The sequence below is a fragment of the Diceros bicornis genome (assembly GCF_020826845.1).
Source record: "Diceros bicornis minor isolate mBicDic1 chromosome 3 unlocalized genomic scaffold, mDicBic1.mat.cur SUPER_3_unloc_1, whole genome shotgun sequence".
NCBI lineage: Eukaryota > Metazoa > Chordata > Mammalia > Perissodactyla > Rhinocerotidae > Diceros > Diceros bicornis.
This window is the reverse complement of record NW_026690897.1, coordinates 1,596,646-1,614,597: the sequence shown is the minus strand read 5'-3', so window position 1 is coordinate 1,614,597 and position 17,952 is coordinate 1,596,646. Positions and strand designations below refer to the sequence as shown.

Below are 17,952 nucleotides of genomic sequence, written 5' to 3'. Positions count from 1 at the left end.
AGCTAAAGAAAAAAGACCAATATTCTTCACGAACATAGATGCAAAAATTCTTGACCAAGTTATCAAATCAAATTCAACAATATATTAACAACATGGCTAAGTTGGTTTAAAATTTGGAAAGCAAGCAATGTTAATTGCCACATTTTCCCATAATTGAGGAAAAACATCATATGATCATCTTAATAGACGAAGACAAAGCATTTGACAAAATTTAATGTCCATTCATAGTAAAAACCCTCAGCAAACAAGAAATAGAAGTGAATTTCCTCTATCTCAAAAAGTGCATTTAGAAAATATTGTACAGAAAATATCACATTTAATGGTGTGGTATACATCCTAAACCCACGGGATCCTACAGAAACATTGAACTAGTAAGTGAACTTAGCAAAGTTGCAGAATACAAGGCCAATTTGCAAAAATTAATTGCATTTCTATATACTGTAACAAAACATTACCATGGCACTATATTTCAAGTACCTAGTAAAAATCTAGCAAAAAAATATGCAGTTTTATAAACTGAAGACTAAAAATCTTTGTTGAGAGAAATTGAAACAGACCTAAATAAATGGAGAGATATGCCATAAATAGTTGTTTAAAGAGAGTTAAATCTGCAGAGCCACTAATCGTGTTTGAGAATACTTATTGAAATTAAAAATATGATTTCACAACTATTATCAGTAATGTTTGAGGAAGTATGTAGCATATATGGGAGGCTAGGAAAATAGCAATGGGCTAGTTTTGTTCCTCTAATTGAAAAAGAATTCAAGATGGAAACTGGAAACTCTGAAAGCATGACCTTGTCACTGATTCAACAGTGATATGAAGTGACACAGAGGTTTTCTAGGTAGGTCATGCTATGTCTAACAATATCCTTAAATGTCCCTTTGTGAGTAGAGTTGCTAGACTGATCATAATGGAAATATTCTTCCCTGAGGCATTAATACCAGCTGCTGTGATCTCCGAGGGCCCAACATGAGGAAGGAAGGGTCGAAGATTGGAGAGGGGAAGTTGGTTGCCTGAACATCTGTATCCACAGGCAGTTGATTGATAGATGATGTGAGAGCTCCTGGGAGACGTCAGGCAGGCTGTTATAAATGAAGTTCTTTTGTGTGTGTGTGTGTGAGGAAGATCAGCCCTGAGCTAACATCCACGCCAATCCTCCTCTGTTTGCTGAGGAAGACTGGCCCTGAGATAATATCTATTGCCAATCCTCCTCCTTTTTTTTCCCCCACCTTTTCTCCCCAAAGCCCCAGTAGATAGTTATACGTCATAGTTGCATATCCCTCTAGTTGCTGTATGTGGGACGCTGCCTCACCATGGCCGGACAAGCGGTGCGTTGGTGCACGCCTAGGATCCGAACCCAGGCGGCCAGTAGCGGAGCACGGAAACTTAACCGCTAAGCCAGGGGACTGGCCCCTAAATGAAGTTCTTCACACTTTAACTACAATGTTGTCTTAAAATTACAGGGAAGGAGAAAAAAATGGAATGAATTGAGGAAGAGAATGTAGAAGAGAGCTTTAAGAGAGTATGAGAAAGAGTAGAGAGAAAATGCAGAAAAGAAAGGAGAAAAATGTTGAACGAAGAGACAGAAAGAGAAAGAAAGGAAAAGAGGAAGAGTAGAAAGGCAGAAGGACTATGGTGGAAACATCCTTATGAGGCTATAACATGCTGGCAAACAGAAGTAGTAAGTTTAACAACATGTTAACAAAAGGAACCTCTGTGCTGATGAGAGCACAGCTGACCATCGTTCTCAGGGCACCAGAGATTAAATAGGTTACCGAGGCAGGAGATGAAAAAATAGAAAATGTGGTCACAGAGATGGAAGATTTCAGATACTAGAACTAGGGAATAAAGTGGAAGCCAGGCTCATCGCAAAGTCGTGACCCAGATAATCTCTTCCCTGTAAAGAACGTAGAAGTTTATGTTGTTTACTGATTAAATGACGAATAATGTTATAGGGAAAAAACAGAAAAGAAAAAAGTTTAGGAAGAAATTTCTATATTTACGGAAATAAAAAACTACAATATGAATTCAAATAAAAGATACCATTATGTCACAAACTGTTATTTGTCCCTCAGTTCTTCTCGTTTCACCAGACGTTTGCTGGATCCATAGCCCGCAGAATAACGATTAGGTTTACCACCTCTCTCTCGCTCTCTCTCGCCATTGTAACCATGTGTCAGGTATGGCTGTTGGGACAAGAGAGGAAGCGAGACCAGCAGCTTCCAGGATCTGCTCTTACCAACAGGCAAACCTGGTACCCAGACTGACAGGGACGGAGTGAGTGGATGTCTCGGGTGAGCAGTCCCACATAGCCATCGGCCTTGACCACGAGAGTCCCGGGAATCCCAACCTCATTTCCTTGTTAGGGGCCTGCGCTGTGCAGGAGGAGCCTTGAGGATTTGGGTGGAGACAGCAGAAGGGGCAGGGCTAGAACATCTCCATCAATTTACTGTTGCCTCCGAGGAAGCCTCACCAGGAGACCCTAAGAGGACGAGTTTCTTCTTTCTTTCAAACATTGTATCATATCAAGTATTGACGTTGGCCGGTGTGCAGGGGCGTCTTTGTCAGCTTTCCCCAACTATACTCTTTGCAGTTGAAATAAACCTGAAACGACTTCAATCTGACTGGAAACATTTGCCCCTGCCCAGAACAAAGCAGTCTCTATCATGATTTGAAAAAGGGGCCTCAAAAAACGCTTGGCTGATTCTAGCATCTGGTCGTCAAGGAGGCAATTGACCATCACCAGCCAATGTCAGCTCTACCACTGACTCTTCCCAAGTGTCCTCCCAATAGGTGAGAAGAGCTAGGAGTCCACCCAGCAGGAAAGCCATCCTGCTGGCTGTGGGACCCAAATGCAAATTAAAAAACCATGCCCCTGTGGAGCACCTACTTTCCTCCCTTTGGATGGGTCACTCATAATGCTCTCAACCACTCCCCACACTTTCCACAGGGTATGGCTAAAATCCAGCCCAATCTTGACTGTCTTCTTCAGGGTCATATCCCAAGACTGGATCCATATCGACATGGATGGTAGTTTATTCTTTGGTTTTCCTCTGGAATAATGGACTGTTGATGGGTCTCATTCTGTTGGATTAAAGAAGAGCATGTAGCCATTTCTTTAAACAGCGACATGTGACTACAAATGAAAATGGTTAGCCTATTTTATTTTTTTTTATTTTCAAATCTGTGTCATGGGCCAAATACATAAAAGCATAGAGATTTTTGACACTTCTTCATGACTGTCACGAGCCAAACTCCCTCAAACAATACGCTCTTCACACTCCCATTGCGGTCGGTAACTGACAGTCGTCTCCAGCTGAGAAGTAGTGAGGCTTAGTGGAATCACTGTTGAGTATCCAGACACGCCCTCTGCCCAAATCTTCATTTTCTTTTCCTTTTTTTTAAAAAACCAGCTCCTCGTGATATGCTAGCACGTTATTTTGCTTCTGAGCCAATGACCTCAGTTTTGTTCACAACCTAAATGAAAATTTCCTTTCATCCCTGTATATCTGTGAATATGTCATTCACTGTGAAGATCAGACCTCTGCAGCTTCATTTACTAAGCACCCAGGTCTGTGCACATCTTCTCCAGGAAGGTAGCTCAGTGGGAATACCCAGTAACGGTGACTTATTCACTTCCAGAGAGAGTTGTGTTAGCTAGATGCATGTTCTTTCTGCCGTAAACCATGAGTCATGACAGGGTTGGGATATAGATAGTTTTGGTGCTTATGGTGAGTTTTGGGTTCTACTTGGCTGACTTTTATTTTTGTGGTAAGGAGAGAAGAAGTGGTTACGTTTTGCTATGCAATTTATCTTGGAAGTGAGGATTTCCTATGACCCCTCTTTAAAGCCCCAGATCTAGTTTAATTTGGACGTATCCCAGGATTGGAAGGCATGCTTTAAAAATCACTATTTGCAACTATATTTCTGATTCTGTGTAAATCAGAACTTTTTTGTTATAGTGTCACCAAAACAAAATATAGCGATAACTTGGATCCTGAGGCTATGTAAAACAGCCACAGCAATCTATTCTCCAGAATTTCAACTTTTAAATGTCTATCAAAACAGAGCCACCATTTTCTAAATTATAGCAAATAAATATGAGAAAGTTAAACAAACAAAATAATTTTATAGCAATGGAAAAGTATTTCTGTCAGTTTTTATTTTAGAGTTTCATGCATGACTCCATTTGAAAAGTAGACTCTGCCTTTGAAAAATGTTTAAAAACAAGTGCTCTAGACAAGAAATTGCAAACTGGCACACTGGGGGCCATCTTTGGTGAATCATAGGTTGTTTTGTCTAAATAAGGTTTTGGAAATCAGGTCTTTTATGTAAAATACACATTTCATGCTCCTATTAGAAATCAGAAGATTTTACACTCTTGTCCCATAGTGACAATGACCAACTGGCTGGAAGCAAGTAGAGGCTGCCTCTTAAGACAGGTCATGAGTTTCCGTAGTGACTAATTCCACATCAGTCCCTGTTGTCTTCCACCTCAACTCTCTTACTCACATACTTGACCCACATGGACACCCACACTCCACAGCTGTGTCTTTTCCTGTTTCTCATCTCTCAGCTGCACTTTCAATATCTCAACCAGCACATTTCACATACACTTTTGCAGACTCTGATGCTGCATAGTCTGTGTCTTTGTATTTATACTGCATAATCTCACACTGAAGGAAAATGCAGTTCATCTTCAGAAAACTCTCTGAGATCATTAGCAACAGAGTGGAGCTTGGCGAAATGACGATCAGGAGTGAGCACATCATCTTGAGACTTGGTCAGCGAGAGTTGAATGTTCACGCTATCACAATGCCGTAGGCCCCAGAGAGTACAAAAGAAATCAAAGGAATGGAACTATTTATCCACACATGAAAGGGGATGCATTTTCTCACATACCCCTAGCTCGAGTGACGAGTGACGGGTGTGTGGAGCACCTGCCCTTCAGCTGCCGTCTGCCCCTCAGGCAGAACTCTGCCACTCAGGGTGTTTGAAAGACATTGTCCAGACTAATCCATTGAGAAACGGCTGCCCAGGTGTTCAGATGCCTTGGAGCAAAACAGACGTGTTCTAAGGTTTATAAAAGTCCAAGACGTTTCCTCTTCTCCTAGAGTCCGTTTCATGTACTTCATCCCAGTGCAGCGAGGGCCCTGTGAACAGACACATGCAGCCTCAGATTTAAAACACCCCCTGCTGCCCCACAAGCAGCTGATGCCTGGGGATGCCTGTTCAGTGGAATAAAGATCAGGCATGTGCCCATTATCCTTACTCTTTCTCCCCAACACCTCTTCAATATACTCAGACATGGTGAGAGTAAATCTGTGTCAAATTCAAAAAAAAACCCTAAAAACCAATGATTGCTCATTTTAGTGTAAAGTAAAATGAAATTCTCGATGTTAATTAGACCTTTATTTGAAATCTCAAGAACCAGTTAAATGAATTCTTATTCACTGCCGTAAAACAATGTTTTAATGTTTTTTGCAAGACACGATAGGGCCTCCTACTGCCCGATTTGTTGAACGTGATCATTCAAGGAGAATGATCTGCTTTTAGGCAAGAACTATTTACATATGGCTCTTTTCTTTCCAGGAAAACATTTTAACCCTGCTGTTCCCATGATGTCACAAGGACTAGAGTGTTGGGGAGGACTGAGAGCACACTCTTCCTCTGGAGTATGTTAGACTCTAAGGGTCCATGACACAGGAGTGGGGAACATTTCATTCATCGAGGATTGAGCCTCTCGTGCTGGGTGTTGAAAGAAACACCAGTGACGTCCCCGTGTATTCACGTGGAGTATCTGACAGTCAGTCATTGCAGGATTACAGAAGGAGGGGCAGTTCAGAGGGGAGGCCCCGTGGAGGCAGGCATGGAGGAGCGCGTGGTGACTGACACCGAGAGCTTGTGACCCGGGCAGGTGGCAGACTCTGTTCGGTCAGAAGACTCTGCCGACTGCAGTGCATAGAAATCCACGTCCGTCCACGAGAAGTCGCAGGACGAGAACACCGCTGACAGGAAGTCACCTGTCAGAGCGTGCGGCACGAGTGGTGAGAATGTTGAGTCTGAACCAAGGTCGTGGTGTCACAGTGGTGGAAAGGCCACTGGAGGTGAAAGCAGCAGACCCAGAGTCATTTCCAAGAACAAACTGGAAGGTTTATGGGACCAATTAGGCAGAGATCCTGAGGAGGAGAGGTGAAGATGTGCAGTGGTTTCCGGCCAGGAAGAAGAGTGTTCCATGGACGGTGAGGACAGATGCGTGCTGGGCTTCTCTGAGGGCTGGGAAGACGCACGGGGAGCTTGATTTTAGACATGACACAAGTTCAGTGATGGTGCTCAACACACATGCGCCAAGGCGTGTCTCTCACACACACACAGCCTAAGAACAGAGTCCATGATCACGGCACAGCCAGAGTGGGCACGACACTGTCGCCACTGACACAGGCAGGGTGAGGGGGTTGGGCCTGTCAGGTGTTCTGAGGAGAAGTCGGCCGGCCTGAGAGTGCTGGAAGGTGCTCAATTCTCATCAAGAGGAGGGCCGGTTTCAGAGATGAGAAGAGAGAGCTGGAGAGGGGAGAGCAGAGTCAGGAAAGGGCGGTGAACCATGAAGCCGAGCAAGGAGGGTCCCTGTGGGGCCACACGTTTCCCAGAGGCCTGATAGGGTCAGAACGTTAGGGGCTTCCTCGGAGATCTCACTCTCCACGGAATGGTGAGCGCAGAGGTCAAGGGCAGGATGGAATAAGGGATGCACGGCGAGGCCTTAGTGACTGCTGCCCTGATGTACGGGAAGAAAGGCTTCCAGGTCACGCCCCACCAGATGTGTGCCGGCTGTGTGACAGGAGGCGGCAGGAGGAAGAGAGGGGTGAGCACTGATATGGCAGTCAGAACTCCAAGGCTCAGCGAACAGGTGGCCCCAGAGAAGAGGAGAGGAGACTTCCTCCTGGAAGGACGTGCACAGGGAGAAGCTAAGGCCTGTCCTTGCAGGGGCTGGGCGTTAGTGTGCAATCTCATCGGTTTTGGGGAGTGAATATGTGTTTCTGGAGCACGCACAACATGCCGGGTGCTGTGTGGCATCTGGATGAAAACACTGAACTGACGCAGGCGCAGGTCCTCACAGGGGCTGGCAGGGGAGACAGACCTGCCGGGAGGCACGGGCAGCAGGCCCAGGCGGGGGGAGGGCAGGCCTCCACTGCAGGCCGGGAGGTAGCAGGAGGAGCCCACAGAGCCAGCCTCACGCACACAAGGACCGGGAGATGAGAAGAATTTAGGAGAAGACAGAAGAGGGTGGAGATAGGGGAATGTGAAGAAGTGGGGGCGTCCTGGGGGAGGGGAGACAGCAGGGCGTGAAGCTGGTGAGGAAAGTGAGCCCCTCAAGGGTCGGGGGAGCCCCAGGAAAGCCCTTAGCTGGGCGGTCAGGAAACCAGTTTGTCAGAAGGATCAAGGAGAGATTGATGGAGCCAGTGCTGAGAGCAGGGAGCTCAGTTAGGCGGCTGTTGTAAGAAGCATGTGCTTTCCACCCGCGAGGTGCTGGGACAGAGGACGTAGATGCATATTGTAGAGAAGGTCTGAAGGATTGAGAAAGCACGGGATGGGTTTCCTCCCAATCAAGGGAGAAGGTTGGATGAAGGCTGGACACGCTGGGCGGCTGCTCCGCAGGTGACCACATCCGACCCCTGAGCTGCTGACACTCATCTGCAGAAAAGCGTGTCAGTGCTGGGTGCATATTTACTTATTTTACCAGCATTAAACAACGCTAAACAGAATCCTTGAACCTCTGAATTAACCAGACTCCAGACATTCCTGTAGAAATATCTACAGCTTTCTGGTGGACTGGACTTTGATTAAAATAACAACAACAATACACAAATCCATGTGCCGTGTCGGTGCCTCTGGGAGCCTGGAACCATCCAAGGAGACTTGGGGAAGCCTGGTGTGTAGATGGCAAGATGGGAGCCCGTGCGTCCCTGCTGCACGTCGGCCTGAGTTTGTGTCAACACCACCACAGAAGCACAGTGTGAAGACAGCATGGCTATGTGAATTTATAGGTGGGAAAATGAGGCTCGGCGTGCTTAAACCTTCCTGAGATCATGAGATTTTATACAGAAGAGGGTTGAAGGAGGCAATCTCATTGAAGGAGGTGCTTATGACACCCGGCTCAAAGGTGTGCCAGCAAACGGGGAGTTTCATTTGGATTGTGGGTCGTTCCAGGCTGCCGTGAGAGATGCTAACTGGGACGCAGGACCTGACGCACCACGTGGGGCCTCGAAGCCTGACATCCAGTGACTGAGACTGGGTGTCCATCGCACTAGATGGTCCCATTTCAGTGCTGGATTTCAATGACTCTGTTTCACTGACTTGTCGTCAGTTCAAAGACTCGCCATTATTTATGAAAATGCACTGCCGATTAAACTAAAAAAATACCCTTTTATGACTTAGATGTTTTATACATATTGAAAGTGTTCCTCAATGTGTTTATTGAAATAGCTCTACTTATACCCACGTAAATCCATATATTTAGACAAAGACTAGTATGATACATCGTTATTTGGAAAGCATGAAGAGGACAGTGTAAGTGAGCTGGTGAAGGCATCATAAAACATATTCACATTCAGAGCACAGTTGTTCCAACCATACTTGACTGAGCCACAAATGCCCATGTTTTCCACTTAACCATGGCTGCCCACTGTGGCTACAGTGCCTGCGAAAGCATTTCGTAGAAGAGACTCTAATCACGGCCACGGTGTTCTCCCAGCCGCTGACACCGCTCGGCAAGTTTTGATGCTGTGGCTTCCTTGAGCTCCCAGACATGAATGGAGTACATTTAAGTAATGGTGGGGGACCACATGCCTTCCTCAGATGGGCCTTTCCATGTTTGTTGCTTGAAACACCCAGGGGTCGCCCTTGGTCAGCCACACCTGCAGAGATGACCCCCAATTTTCTCCATGCAGCGGAGGTGACACCTCTCACAACTGTCCCTGGACAAGCACCATAGGATGCCGGGTTTGCCAAATCATCCTAACATCTGAGATGGTAAACTATGGGAGACTGAGCATCGTGGGACTGATGGCCTATGGCATCCAGGACTTCTTAAAGATGATATTTTATAAGGCGTGGAACTAGAAAAGGAAACATTATTCCAATTGCTTTTGATATCCTACAAATTGCAGGGAGCATAGCCCTGATAACTCTCCCCTTTAGGATCTCGTCTGCCAGGACACCATCTTTCTTTTCTGACATGCATGTGCAGAATCTAGGTCATGATTGTTGAGGCCTCGGACACCTCAGCATCTGTTTATGTTGCCAAGAGAGCTATGCAAGAGGTGAGAACTCAGGGTTTGAAGGGCTTTCGGGGTTTGATGAGTGAGGTCTAAATGAGGTGGCCCATGGACAAGGCGGATGTATTTAAGAAACTCACGGACCCTCCTCCTTCAGCAGAGCAGTGACGCGCTGCCCTGTTTTCTCCAGGGGAGAGTCCCCTGCCTGCTGTTCAAGTGGTCAGCATTGCCTCAGAGAACGTTCAACTCAGCCCAGACCAAGTCTAGAAACAAGAACCTTGTTACCTTTTTGTTTTTAAATGCTTTTAAAAGACAAAGGTGAAATCAAGCAGAGCTTGATGATCTTATGAGTCCAGCAGCAGAAAGCACAGGCCACGTGGAGCCAGGAAAGAAGCATGTGAGGGTGAGACACGCTTAGTCTCAGGAAGCAGACCCGAGGCAGACCCACGTCTCTCACAGCTAGCACTCCAGGCGGAAAGAAGACAGGGTCTCAGATGACAAAGGACATCTTTGCAGTTTCAGTTTTCAGAAACTTATGCCACCTTAGAGCTGAGGACAAATTTATATCTGAGCCAGCAGGACATTGTCTGCCTTCACATGCAGGAGGTACAAAGGGCAGACTGAATCACTGAAGCCACTTAGGAGCCTTTCTCTGGGAAATGATAAAACTGGTCTATTCAGCGTCTGCCAGTTGATAGTCGATCTGGAGAGAAAATGCATCTGCAGCTGTAGTGTGCTGCATGATGCCGCCAGCACGGCCTTGCAGGGAACGCTGTTGACTGACCGGTCAGAGCATCCGACACAGATGTTACTGCAGACATCACGCCTGGTGGCCCATTCCCCCTCCTTCCTCGGATACGATACCTGCAGACCTTTTAGATTCGTTCTTTCAGGAGACGAGAGAGCACCTTAGGGAGAGTCCCAATTGTGAAAAGCACACCTGCCATTGCATACCATAGAGTATCTCAATTCACACCGAGGAGTCCATGATGATTCAGTACAGATGCGTGCACTGATAAATAATCGCTACGGTAAGATCCCTTTACACTGCACTGTGATTGGGGGTCCTAACCATGGGGACCTAGCATTTACATAGGAGATTAAAATTTAGGATGTCAAGAGTTTGGATTTGAGAAGGTGGGTTGTGCAGGATGGTGGGCTCCCTCCAGTGGAATTAATTTTTAAAATGCACTTTTGCCGGAAATTTAATATGTAAATCTGACATGTGGGGGTGTGGTAGAAGAAACCATGCTCTCAGCTTCCTCTTTTCTCCCTGGAAGGTCCCAGACTCTGTTCGGTTACTCAGGGTGCAGCAGAGAGCTTGAAAGCCAGTGGTGTCCCGTAAAGAGTGTGGGAACTTTGTTTCTGGTGCCTTAATCAAGAAAGTTTCAGAGATCACTACCTCAAGTGTCCTTCCAACTCTAAACTCTTAAAGACAGACTTTTTCAGAAGACAAAGAACAAACATCTGGAAACAAAAGATGGAAATGAGGGGCGGTGACGATGATTATTGTTTCTTATACTTTATTTAATCTGACAAACAGAAGTAAACACTGGGTAAGAAACGATTTCTCTAGACTTCTGTAAATATGAGATTTCACATTTGACAAACGACCTCACGTGCCTTTGTAGATCAATGGAGTGAACTCAGCACATTTTCCCTGGAAGAAGATTCAAGAATAAAGCGCCCTTGGTCTGTTCCAGGTGCCCGGTCGGGACAGGCTGTTTCTGTGGACAGGGAGCTCCTAACCTCATCGATTCCCCAGGATTCCCCATGTACCGACACCTGGTGCAGTTGCCTGCAGCTGTCAGTCTTCAGACCTATTCAGAAACAGCTGTCTTTTACAGCACGGAATTTACTTTTTTATTTGAATGTTTCAACGGCTGGTTTTTAATTTTCAAAATAAAAATTTAGGTTTCATATTGTTCAAAGGAATTCATGCAACAGGTTACCTTTGATTCTCATGTAGAAATATCTTTTTAAGGGTAAAAGGACTGGGGTCTCCATGGCCGTTACCCATTAACCCAACACTGGATTGAAGAACTGCTTGCTTAGGAAAACATCTTTTGTGAGAGGTACCTGTCTCTTGATTAACATAGTGGTTCAATGAAAATATCCTTTGTTTCAAGGGCAGAACTGGAAATTCTGGAGGGAATAGAGCCCAGAAATATGCGTACTTTCACTGATACAGAGAGCGTGACGACTGACCGGACAGGGAGCTGGCCAATTTGGGTGCGAGGACAGGGAGGAGATTACATCACAGATCTCAGTGGAACCACACCAGTTCTGCCTAAACATGAGTGATCTTGGTATAATTACCAATTACCTTGGATAATTGTTAAACCTACCTGATTCAGGACTTCCGAATAGGCCCAGGGATTCTTAATTTATAACAAATGCTCTCAGGTATTTAGATAGCTGGGCAACATTTGGAAACATTAAACTATGTGACTTTCAAGCATTCATTCATCTCAGACGCTGTACAGTTTGCCTCTTCAAAGTACATAAAATGGGATAAATAATGTATCCTAAGAAAGTTCTGGGTTTTGAGCGGATCTCTCAAATTAATGCTTATAAGAATGAAATTTCACTAAGATCTTTCGAGGTTTCCATTTTTTGACACAGAACTTGAGACAAGCCAGATATAAGATAAAGTTTCCACAATTTTTTGGGCTTCTGCTCCCACATAGGAGTGAGCCTCCGCCATGTAAATGTGCCCAGATTCGTCTGTTATCCTGAGCCAACATGTTCAAGTGTGACAAATGTAATGTTCATTTCCTGAAAAATCTTATTAGATACAAGAATTGGGTCTCCTCTATGGAATTGGGCGAGTGACTGAACAGCACACACGCAATGCCTACATTTCACTTTTTGGAAAGTCTTTGGAGTAAAGGCTTCCCTTGCCTCCCCCTCCACCTGCCAGATGTAGGAGGTAGTGCAGTGGATGAGGGGCCCCAGGTTCCTCCCATTCTCGAGGTGACATGATCTTGCTTTGCCCCTTACCAAGATTCACCCAAGGAGCCTGTTGCTTCAACACGTTGACATCACTTCAGACAAATTGTATATGTTAACACTGAGCATCTGAGGCTTCCTGGGCCACCAGCATGTGCTGCCCATCCTCTGTTCTCTTGAGATGCCTCCAAGGCCCCACAGAGCAGGCTCTGAGGCCACAGGCCCCTCACATCGTGGTGTGCATGCACCCTCAAGGGCCAACTTTTGTTTCTGTTTTCCAGTTGTTTTCCCTTACATGAAACTGAGATCTTTTACTTTTTGTTTTGATTTAAGTCAATTTCCTCTTTTTTTAAATCTTTGAGGATAGAAAAATTACTTCTTAACATGTCTTTATCAAAAACATTCCCATCGTCAAAAACAACAACAGGCTAATTCCGACTCTAATCTTCTCTTCTCCCCACCTCAATCCCTTCACCTTTATGCACAGATTTAAACTCATTTTACTGAGTCTGTTTCGTAGTTAACTATAAACAGCAGTATGAAAAAAAGAACAAAAAGTGATTGTCCCAAGTAGATCTTTGGAAGCATTGTTGCCTTTGGAGAGCCAGGAGCACACTTTCCGTTCATACAGTGCTGCTTAGCAAGGGATGGCGGTTGAAGGATGATGATTAATAACAGACATTTGTAGAACTGTGTGAACATGTGGACAATCTTTCTTATTCAGTCATGAGGAATATTTACAACTGAGTGCCCTATTGGAATTTTCAGGAAAAACAACCTCAAAGCTTTGGCTTTGATTTACAGATATTTCATTTTGTCCTAGAGGAAGACTGTAGCTGTTCCTCTTAGAATTTACCTTCCTATAGACAGGAGATGAATCAGAATCAATGTCCCCAATGTTACTGTTTCTAGGGTGAGGTGTGGGGAGTGTTATCAACTGTAGAATGACATCAGCTGTGAGACTGTCCCAAGAGATGAAGGAGAAAGAATATGCAATCCTTCTCCATCTAAGCAGAGGAATCAGGTTTTTTAATTTCCAGAGGTGTTTTTAGGGATCTGGACTGGAAAAATAAGGATGAAGTTGAAGGTTGTATTTCTGTGGGTAGTCTTCCACCTCACTCCTTGGGTCTCAGTGATGCTCCATCCCAGGTGGATGTGAGCAATGACAGTTGCTCACTTCTTAAGATGATGCCGCCAGGACAAAGCTGGTCGTCACCTTAGAGTGGGCAGGGTCTGGCCGTGGGATGGGGCAGAGAAAGGATACTTTCTTCTTCACAGTTCAAGAGGGACTTTGTTCTATTTTTCCATTTAATGTTCTTTGAATTTGATATATTTCTGTCTGATCCAAAGCTACAGTCCTCCAGTGCAGCTCACAGACTGTAAATCTGAGACCTTCTAGGTACTCTCATTGGGCAGTTCTGACGCTGGTGTGATTACAGAAAGGTCACTTCTGAGAGAGAAAATGAAAGTGAAAGTAATCTGAGGGAAGGAAAGATAAATTTCATTTACAAAATGTTCAGGGATTCTTCCTAGAAGATCCAAGTGGGGGGAAGATTTCAATTTAGAATCTTATGGATCACAGCTCACCTGTTTTATTACTAAGCATAACTACTCACTAGATCCATTTGCTGCTGAGCAAGGTCTGTTCTGAATTCAGACTTGGCTAGTAAAAGCTCTATAATAAAAGCAATTCTTTGATGTCCAATCCCAGCACATAAAATCCCAAAATATGCTTTTACTAAGGTGAGTGAGTGAGTGGTTTGGGTTAACATGTGAACAGTTACAAATGTCAGAGGCTTGGAGGGATAGAAATTAATTGGAAATTTCACTCAAGCCAGGTATCTGGTTTAAATTTGAAGAAATGAATATATTAAATATGCTTTATTGAACTGTCATGCATGAAATTGCATCCTTACATATCTGAAAAAAATGGGATCATTTTCCCAGAAGTTGGTAAGATTCCAGTGGTCTTTTCAGGGGATAGAGAAGCCCACGTCTCAGCACCCCATCATATACAGCCTGAAAGCCTTGCGCAGCCTGCGGAAATTGGGTTCCAGGCTGATGGCAGGCTGATGTGGCTGTCAACACACTAGGCCAGGGAGGCCGTTTCTCAGTGTGTGAATACTGACAACCATCACTGGCCGGACATGGTCTGGGTCAAGACTACACAAAGTGGCAGTCAAGGCAACGGAACAGCTACTCTTCTCATGTAAAGAGAGAGAAGCGATGCTCACTATCTCTGCAAAGGAAATCAGGTGGATTTCCCGCAGCACCTGTCATACCTCTATTCCCTGAACGGGAAGCCCAGGAAGTTTAAATAAACAAATGCATGTGTTGTGAGTAAGGGCACAATGGACATAATCCAAGGATGTACAGTGTGATTATGACATTTTTGCCTTTTAGGATAGATTTTTTTGAAAAATTAAGCTGTAGAAGAAAAAATGAAATATTTGAGAAACAGCATTATAAATAAAGTCATCTATTTGATATAATTTATGGAATTCCATAGAAATCATCTTTTCTACACATTCTCTCCTACCGCTCTCAATATATGTGCACAGACATAGGAAAACGGTTGTATATTCATTCAACAGAATGGTATACTGCACATGCTATCATAGACTGGATCCATTTAACATCTCCAAGCTTTGATTTCCATGTCTGTAAATAGGAATAATGATAGTACATACCTCCCAGGAAAGCAGTGAAGATTACCTCCTATGACACATGTAAATTACTTCAAGAGATAGAAAAAGTTGCTAGCTATTATCATCATCATTAATAAAGCTTAACACTGTTCTGACATTTTATGTGTTAGAAAAGCGACAGAAAACAGATTGGATTCCCAGAGAATATACTAAAGACAATGGGCAGCATGTCAGTTTTAGTTATTCATTTGCATGCGTGCATGTGCATGAAGGAAGTGTTTCTTCTAGTTGAGAAATAACAGTTCTTTTAATAGGCTTCTGTGCTATGGAATTCCTTTGTCTCCTACTCCTCTCTCACACCTCCAATTTGAAATCATAGCAGAAAACAGATTTCCTGTTACGCGAAGAGTTTGCCAGGGAACTTTCAGAGAGCTCAATGGCAGTCCCCAACGTAATAACCTCTTTCTAATAAGTTTCACGCAGGCGTTTAAATGCTTCCCATTCTAAGAACAGCTCAAGCGAGGCAAATGCCAGTCCTAGAATCCAGGCTCCACTCTTTCCCTTCGAGAGGGCTGTGCCTCTGGCTGCCACATGTAGAGGCAACCACAGCTCAGGGAGAGCTCCTACCAGGCATGTGAACTCTGCAGCAGCTGTAAACCTGCAAAGGTGACAGTCTTAGCCAAGAGGCTAAATTGCCACTTGAACTTCAAGCACGTGGGGCATTGTGTGTATATTTTGAGGCTTTTTAACACTTAAAAGCTGCAATTCACAAGGACACTTAAGCCTGTCTCTTTCATAGAGGAGCAGAGAACCAGAGTCAAACTAGGCAATGACTGTTCATGACTGCAATTCAGTGAAGGAAACAAATCACATGCGAGTTTATGTATTCCAATAAATATCATATTAAATATCATCAAGCTGTTTTAAGGTAAATTTTACATTAAAATGGGAAAGAATGGTGTTATGTGTGAGAAAAAGCAGACAACGCCCTAAGTATCATATCCTTGTCTACTGCAGCATGTCCCCTACAGAATTCCCTGGATCATGGTTCTTACAACTTTTTCTGTAAAGAGTCAGTTGACAATTTTTTTAGGCTTTGCAGGACATGTGGCCTCTGTTGCAGCTCCTCAGCTCTGTCACTGTAGCTCACAAGAATTCATAGACAACACATAAATGAGTGAGTGTGGCTGTGTTCCAATAAATTTTTATTAAAAAAAAGAAAAAAAAACCAGGCAGCCAGCCCAAGAGCATGTTTTGCTACACCTTTTGTAGTTAAATACTATTATGGTGTCCTGAACTTAGCTGCAAAATTTTATCTATTCTCCAACCCTATACAAATGAGTTTGACCATATGTTTTCCTAAAACAGATTAGTGAATTTACAGAAATAGCAGTAGAATATATCTCAAATGATGCAACAGAGAAAAATAGCTGGGAAAAAACTCATAGTCTCAGCAACCTGTAGAATAATATCAAGGAGTATAAGACACTTATAGTTGGAATTTCCGAAAGAGTGAGACAAGAATATTTGAGAAAATAGTGGTCAAATACATTTCTAAATTTGATGAAAACTCTAAATCAGCAGATCCAGGAAACTCGATAAATCCTAAGCAGAAGAAACAATACATACACAAATACACAGACACACAAAGAATGTCTACTAAGGCATATTAACAAACAAATTGCTGAAATCCGGTGATAAAGAGAGTATCTTAAAAGTAGCCCATCACATATGGGCACACAAATGAAAGAACGGCAGCAGACTTTTTGACCAATACTGTGAAGCCAGAAGATAATGAAATGACAGCATAAGTGCTGAAAGAAAAAAATCTGTCAGCCAAGAATTCTATACCTAGCAAATCTATCCATTGAAAACAAACACCAACCACATGAGATACCACCACACACTCCTGGAACGGCTGTAACCCAAAAGTGTAACATTACCAAGTGTTGGCGAAGAAACTAGGACCGTCATACATTGTTGGTGGGGATGTAAAATGGTACAGCCATTTTGGAAAAGAGTTTGGCAGTTTCTTAAAAAGATAAGCATCTATTTACTATATGATCCAGCAACTCAATCTTATGAAGATATCCCCAGATAAATAAAAGCATATGTCCACACAAAGACTTGCGCCTGAATGTTCACAGCTCCGTTATTTATAATAGCCTAAAATAGAAACAACCTAAATGTCCATCAAGAGATAAATGAATAAACAAATTGTGGTGGTGTAGCCATGCTGTGGGATTTTATTCACCAATTAAGAAAGAACAAACTACTGATGTGTTCAACAACCTGGATGAATCACAAAAACACTATTCAGAAACAAGAAGGCAGACACAAAAGACTACAGATCATAGGATATCATTTACAGGAAATTTAGAGAAAAATCAAGTGTGTAGAGAGAGCAGATCAATGGCTTCTGGGGCTAGGGTTGTGTATTGGTCAGGGTTCTGCAGAGAAACAGACCCAGTCGAGGAGACCAGGAAACAGAGATTGCGGCCTTACCCAGTTGGGTGGTCACTGCACCAAGAGATCCCCATGTTCCTCCCAATACATTCTGTCTCCCCCACAGCAGTGCTCCACAAGGGGTGTTAGTATATTCTTAATGCCAAGATTAAAGCCATATTTATTCCACTACAAAAAAAGTTACCAAAAATTGTCATCCATTACCACCATTTCTTTTATTTCAATACAAAGAAAATAAGGCTTTTTAGATGACGAAGAGTTAAAAAAGCAAAAATTTTGAGGGACTTTAAAATGATCTATCTTTGCTTATTCTTCTTGACAGCTCTCCTATTATTTATGGGAATCGGGGAATTGTGGCATTCTCTCAAGTCACCTGTAAAGCATCTGGCCTTCATTTGGGGGAACCTGGTTCATGAAAGGACCACTTCTGGCACTGGTCGGGAAGCACTAGGTTGTCAATATTCTAGGCAGATCTGTGGGTGGGTAAACAGCAGGGAACGCTCTTCAGAAGAAGAGCCCCTCGTTTTAAAAGGAAGGCTGGGTCCATACTGCCGACATAGGGATTTCTCTACTCTGAAGGGACCCCACATTGGGGATCTGAATTTGTAATA

At 43.8% G+C, this 17,952-nt stretch overlaps 1 protein-coding gene and 1 long non-coding RNA gene across 4 annotated transcripts in view; both read left to right on the top strand.

The window, feature by feature from the left end:
* LOC131401998 (centrosomal protein kizuna-like) overlaps nucleotides 1-17,952 on the top strand; it is a 304,927-nt gene that overhangs the window by 20,611 nt on the left and 266,364 nt on the right.
* On the top strand, nucleotides 2,005-6,772 carry LOC131401991 (uncharacterized). 3 transcript variants are annotated; one of them, XR_009218178.1, is made up of 4 exons: nucleotides 2,005-2,297; nucleotides 2,996-3,154; nucleotides 4,364-4,445; nucleotides 5,596-6,772. It is a non-coding gene; the product is annotated as an uncharacterized LOC131401991 (long non-coding RNA). The 3 variants fall into 3 exon arrangements; XR_009218179.1 differs by lacking the exon at nucleotides 2,005-2,297 and having other exon boundaries at nucleotides 2,802-3,154; nucleotides 4,396-4,445; XR_009218177.1 differs by lacking the exon at nucleotides 2,005-2,297 and having other exon boundaries at nucleotides 2,802-3,154.